A 6,904-nucleotide genomic window follows, 5' to 3' on the forward strand; every position below is an offset into this window, starting at 1 on the left:
AAACTTGGCTCCTTCTCCAGCCTGTTCAATCACCCCCTCAGTCAGGAACGTTCTGGAAAGCCACTTCCTCAATATAAACACCTTGGTCGGCAAATGATATTTGGTCAACAAACCCCTTCAAAGGGTGTCATTTGGGCCTGTAAAATACTCATTATTTGGGACCTCGCTAATTCAATATTTGTGATCTTTTCGAGAGGCTGTGCCGGGCTAGAGAGTATGATTCGGTTTAGCAAACTTTTCTTCGCTATGAATTACAAATTCATAGTGTAAACAGAGTTGTAGAAGGCATGTTTAAACAAAGTGTTTCCAAGCCTTCTCGAAAACTGCAGAAACACCCAGGAGCAACCCAATAGCTGAGATGCAAGTTACACCCAACTCTTATCAATTCTTCAGGCGGGTCCACCAAAGACCTGACAGGCGGCCTTGCTCAATGGGATGGTGACGAGACTCTCAGGGCTCACTGGGCCATGACAGCCTCCTTTCAAAATATGTGATATTTCAGACTCACTCTCTGATTCTCCGAACTAGCCCTGGTCCTCAATGTCATTTCTTCCGAGGAAAAGTTTGTTTCTACCAATCAGACAAATTCCACTGACTGGATGGTGAACCTGAAAGACATTTAAGATCGGATCCTAAGAAGGACCAGCAGAAAAGGGGCTCTGGAGGGGGCTTCTGAACTTGGAGACCCCTCCCTCCTTCCCCCAAACCCTATTATCCTCCCACAGAGAAATTCGCCTAGCTGAAAAGTCTGAGGACAGGGTGACAGCCTGCAGCCACTCTAGACCAGCACTCGGTATCTTCAGCCTGTTGAATCCTGGTTGCCTTTGATCTAGTCATTTCCTGTGGTCCAGCAAGTGAGACAGAGGACAGAGAAGGGAGACTCTGGAGTGGAGAGCGTCTGCTGATCCCACTGTTTCCAAAGTGAAACCTTCCACTTCTTTCTAGAATCTTAGGCCCTGGGTTGTCAAATGTCATGGGTTCGTTCTGCCCCACTCTGTCCCAGTTTAGGAGTTAATTATTTTAAAGTAACAAAGAGATTTCAATCTTCTGCCGCTCTTTAGGGGATGCCTTTTATCCTGTCCACAGAGCAGCTCCGGTGGCATTCTGTGGGAGTGGGGGGTGGGGTGAGAGCGGAGACCCAGCAAAAGGCAGAGGTTTATGGCCCACTGAACCTTGACCTCTACCAGCCCCCCTGGTGTGGATACAAAGGGTACCAGAGAGGGAAGCCAGAGGACCGCTCTCAGAACTGGCTTCCTAACTGGCTTTGCAGCTGACTTCTTCTCTCTGGGCTTGTTTCTCCTGCTTCAAAGCGGAACATTCAGCCGGAAGGATCTGCAAACAGCTTTCGACTCATGCCCTAATTCCAATCCCTTGGTAGAGGCTGCCTGGAGGGAGGTGTTGAGAAGGATCTTGAGGGTTAGCAGGATCGAGCAAACTGGGACCAGTTGGTAATGTCTGCTACGAGCCCAGGAAGCAGAGCGGTGGCACATTTCCTTGACACTGTTTGCCACTCCCGACATTGGATATCCACAGTCCTCTTGGGTTCATCAGATCTTGTGTGGTTTTATGATTCCCCTTGACCGCTGTTTTCTTTGCGTTCCCAAGGATCTATTTCAAGGGCTGTTCCCACCCACCAGGAATTGACAGTGGTCTATGGGCCATTGCTTATAGGATTGAGCCATGCAACTTAGAAACAGCCAAGGCCAGAGGAGGCCAGCTCTCCCTGAGACTAGAAATAAGCCCCAACAGAGAGTCTTTCTCCGTCAACACTGAACCGAAACCCACAGGGCACGAAGCACAGCCAATGTGGATGACCCCTTCCAAGATTACCCACTACGAGACAAATGCAAGATGTGGCCTCTGTCCACTCGATTTACGCAGGGACGACTGAGAAAGCCAAATACCGTCTGAAAAAAAGTGAGAAGAATTTCGAGCAGAGGCCGGAGCTGGGAATGGGGTGGTCTCCCTGTCTGGAAAGCAGAGATGGTAATTGTGCCTCCTCAGGGAGGGGTCACTGTGACAGTGTAGTGAGCTAATGCATGCAAAGTAGAGCCTGGCACCAGCACTCAATGCCTATAAAAGCAAGCCAGTGTCCACGGCATTCTTCTCTAGGATCGCTCTTCGGTGACATTGGGCCTGCGGATATTAACATCTATTCTGAAACCAGTCCTCACATCAGCAGGGCGGGAGCCAGCTGTCTCACCACCGGGGCCCTGCATCGGCCAGTTCCCATAACATGATGAGTCGTTTTTTCATTCCTGAGATGTCTACCCATGGGTGGGTGCGTGTGTGCATGAGCGAGTGCGTATGTGCCTTTCAGAGCAGAGGAAAATCCATATTCTCTCTCTTCTGACCGAATTAATCAAATAAATCTTCTGTAAGGAGCTGCTAAATGAATCACAGATGTCTCTGCCCTTTTACAGGTTGCAGAAAGCACCCGTTACAGTTCTTTTAATTTATCAGAGGAAAAAAGATGCCCTCGTGTGCCCCTTCCCGCTTGCAATAATAATCAGAACCAGTCTATTTTCCAAGGGTCCGAGACTCATTTTCAAAAAATGTGTATCAATAGATGTAACAGCGGGAAGATTATTTTGCCAAGTTCCAGCCTCCAGCACAGCAAAGGTGCCCTGGCTGGGGAGAGCGTTTATAAAACCACATTTAATAAAAGAGTGTTATATTAAGTATGTTTGTGAGTGTATTTAAGCATATGGTTTCCATATCAGGCGTAAAGATGGCAAACACATGGTTTACCTTCTTTCTAACCTTTCCTGGAGACGTTCTTTCTAGGGGGTGGCGGGATGGGAGGATTTGGGGGTGGATGCGGGTGAGTGTGCGTTGTTTTGTTTTGCTTTTGAAAATCCTGGCTCCCATGGAAAAGCACTGAGGAAGGTTCAGAAAACATGTGAAGGCCCTCTGCCTTCTCTATTTCTGTCATGCGCCCAAGAAACTTGCTTTGCTGGCTTTCTTCAACTGGCCCGACATTCTCCCAGCTCATCGATGCCTCCTCCAAGGAAGGCGCTGGGCGCTGGCCGACTTTAAAGTGTGAATCAGTTTCAGCTGCAAAGAACTCGAGCTCCTGGATTTTAAACGTGAACTCTTTGGTGAAGCAAGAGCTAGCTCCAAGAGAGGCTGTCCGACTTGGTGTCCAAGAGGCCCTGTTTACCAGCAAGCCATCCAGCTCTGGGATTCGTCTGCCCAGAGACCTGCCTTTGGGTACGTGGACTGAGAACTGAGGATTTAGCTTTGGCCTTTAGGTCGGAGGCAGTGGGCTGTGGCTCTGTAGGCCTGAGGTCCCCGGAAATGCAGCAAGGAAAGGCCTTCACCGCCCACCACTGTAAGACAACCTACTCGATCCCTTGATTCTGAGACAATTCCGGAAACCAAAATGCCAAAGTAGGAAGGGGATTGAGTCGGGGCATCTGCAGTGAGGCCGCCCTGCCCACCCCCACCAGCCCAAACAGATTTGCCTGAGCGAGTTATAAATCTACTGGTACCATTTCTTTTTCGTCACTTGCCTAATCCTGTGCCCTTCGTTTCATGTGCTGTAATTATTAACATCTGCTTTCCGAGCCCGGACTGCGTGGAGTTTGCAAAGGCAGTTTGCAGTCCAGAACAATGGTGACAGCTGTTTCATTTAGCCTAGGGCCAGTACTTCCTGTTCAGTCTACATCTGCCCTCCTGTGTCCAATTTCTGTTTCGGGGTTTTGTGTTTTGTTTTCTGTTGTTTTTTTTCTTCTTCCCTTCATCTGACCTTACTATATGTTTAAGAAGAATTTCTAACCTCGCACTCCTGCTAGTGTTTCTAGCACATATGCTTATTAGATTGGCGACAGCCAGAGATAGGAGAAAGCCAGGATTGTCTCCAGCAGCTAACACGGTGGAGGGCAGAGGCAGAAAGGAGGGCTGACCAGGGACCTGGGGGCCTGGGCTCCAAGGAAATTCCTGGGCCGTGAGGTTGGGAAATGGGCTGATCCCCCTGGAACGCAGACACAGGGAAACTGGGCTTAGCTCATCTGTCCCTGGCCGGTGTCATCTCCAGGGCTTATTTGGTAAAGGGTTACCCAAACATCCCACCGAGGGGACCATGTTTCTGGGTGGCCCCTGACATGAAGGGACCAAGCAGGCTTGTCAGGTGGGACAAGATTCCGAGGCCCCATATTCACTTTGTCCCACTGACTCTCCAGCAGGGCAATAAAAATCCTTTCCAATGTGCACGGGGAGGTTCCACGGGTAGAGAAAGGAGGTGCTGTGGATAAGAGAATAAATAAAAAGGAAATAAAGCTTCGGATGATCTACCTGGACCCCTTGAGCATATGCGGCTGCGTGTGACTAAAGAGAACGGAGAATATACCCTACCTGTGCCCCTCCATCCGCCCCACCTTTTCCAATTCCATCTGATCCAAGCCCGGGGTCCCCAGCTCGCCTGGCATGCAGATGTCAAGTGATTATCTGAGACCCCACCGCAAGCCCAGGGTTAGAAGCCTCCAGATTTGTGAAGGTCGCCCTCAGGCGTTGCTGGATGTTTATTGCCAAATAGGATAAAAACTACTCTGGATAAGAACTTGCAGAGGTGTGTAAGTGTGCTGTGGGTGTGCTGTGAGTCAGGGGATGAGGTGTCATCACTCCAGTAGGGACATCTGGCATCTGTGTCTGTGCATTTCACCAGATCTCAGGGCATCAGGTTTGGCAGACACCCTGGAGATCCAATGCTTACTGCTCCTTTATTTGTCTTCACAGATGAAGAAATTGAGCACCAGAGAGGAAGTGCCTATTCTACAGCTGTAGCTTGGTCAAACTTGACTCTATCGATAGAGAAGCAAATGAAAGTAAATCTGTGTCACTTCTAGGAACTTGGGGCATTTTAATCATCTCAGGGTGAATCCTCTTTTTCAATCCCAGACCCGCTCCACCCTTCTAAGTGGCTCACATGAAAATATGTCAGGACACTCGCAGACGGGGACAGGGAGGTGAGTTAGGGAGACTCTAGCTGCGGCTGTTAGGGGGACTCTAGCTGCGGCTGTCAGTGCCTCAGGCCTACCCCAGGACCATGTCTTCTGGGCGCCAGTGGAGACCTGCCCCCAGCAGTCTCGAGAAAGGAGTGAGTGCTGACTGGACACCTGGGGCTCATGGAGGTTCCTGGCAGGTGGTCAAGAGCCCCCAAATCTCCGCAGGAGGAAGAGCCAGCAGAAGGAAGAGCTCTGGTGTGAAAGAGAGGCAGCTGAGAGGGTCCCCCTCCCCTACCACCCCCACCAGGTGTCAGGTGTGCAGAGCCAGGAAGGCCCCAGATGCAGGGAGACCCAGCACTTCCAACCCTTCACCTGAGCCTGCAGTGCTGAAGGCCCGACCCAGGCAGGCAGGAGTCCCTAGGGACTTTTCCTAAACTCTGGAATCCCAGGAGCAGCGACCTTTGCCGGAGGGTCCCGCGTCCCTTTTCCCTGCAGGAGAGCCTGTGTGCAGGCGCCCAGCCCTCAGCTGCTGCCCGTCTCCCTGCCCCCCGCCCGCCCCCCCGCCACTTCCCTTCTCTTTCTCACTCCTTTTCTTCTTAAAGTTAATTGCAACTTTTTTCTCAGCTCTCTGATCTGGATAAGCCACATCTCATTAGAAAAAGATTTAGCCGGAGCCAAAGCAGGCCGGAGAAGGAATCCCTAATCAACAGAGAAAAGATTTGGGTGTAATTGCGCTCTGCCGCCATTATCGGCCCTCGCCCCCTCCAACCTTTCTCTGCTCATTAATCTGAAAAGAAAGTCGCAATCCAACATCTTAGCGTTCAAGTTTCTGCTGCTGTGGCAAACAAACCAAAGTGCTTCAGGTTTTCTTTTGTGGGACCAGTGTCCGTATGGAGGGCTTTGGTCTTTGGGTTCTGTGGGGATGTGTAGGAAGCACTTAGGTTGGGGGACTAAAACTCTTTGGGGTGTGTGTGTGTGTGTGTGTGTGTGAAAGTGCTTTTTGTTCAGGGAATGATAGAGTGGATGTGTGACTCTGGCTACAGTGTGTTTATGAAGTGCTTTGAATTTGTTGAGGGGGGGTGTGTGTGCGTGCATGTGTGTAAGTACGTAGTCATTGTGGTGGTATACAAGCACTGTGAAGTTGATGGGGGAGAAAAAACTTGCTCATGTGTGTGTGTGTGTGCGTGGGAAAGCACATCGGTTGTCGGGATACATGTGCTTGTGGGTGTGAAGTGCTTTGGGGCTTGGGATGTGGTTTGGAGATGCTGAGTGGGAACCGTTCAGTTGCTGTGTGGGTGTGAAGTGGTTTCGTTGTTGAGGGGTACATGCATAGCCCTTCGTTTGCGTATGTGTGTGTGTGCACATGTGTATAGTGCTTTGTTTACTGGGTGCATGTGTGTTCACATGTATTAGTAACTCGTTTGGTCTTTCCCTCTCACCCAATTAAATCCCAACAGATGCTTAAATGGTGATAGATGGAAAATTAATTTAAGAGCAAACCATCTCCCCAGGTAGGGATCCTGGGTCCTCAAAAATCCAGCAATGAAATGACACAGCATTTTCATGCTCTTCCTTCGATGACCATTCATTCCTTTGTAACTGGTGGAGGCCAGGGGAAGGATATTTTAGTTTATTTTTTAATTGAAAAGGTACTGCATGCTCCAAAAAAGAAGAAAAGCAGTAATACGCACCCCTGGCACAATCTAAATATTAAAAGGGCTAGATCATGAAAAGTCAACCTCTCTTGTACCCTTGTCCCCTCCCAGATCATCCCTGCCAGTAATTTTTGTACCATTCCAAATATAGGCCATGCGTATAGGTCCACAATAGCTCAAGGTATCCTGCAACTTTGCTGCTTTCGCTCAACAAAATATCACAGAGTTTGCTCTCTAGCAGCATAGATTTACTTTGGAATCTATAAATTAGTTCACTGCAAAGCAGGGACAGCATCCAGGTGC

Source organism: Pteropus medius, unplaced genomic scaffold, assembly GCF_902729225.1.
Source record: "Pteropus medius unplaced genomic scaffold, Ma_sr-lr_union100, whole genome shotgun sequence".
NCBI classification, from domain to species: Eukaryota; Metazoa; Chordata; class Mammalia; order Chiroptera; family Pteropodidae; genus Pteropus; species Pteropus medius.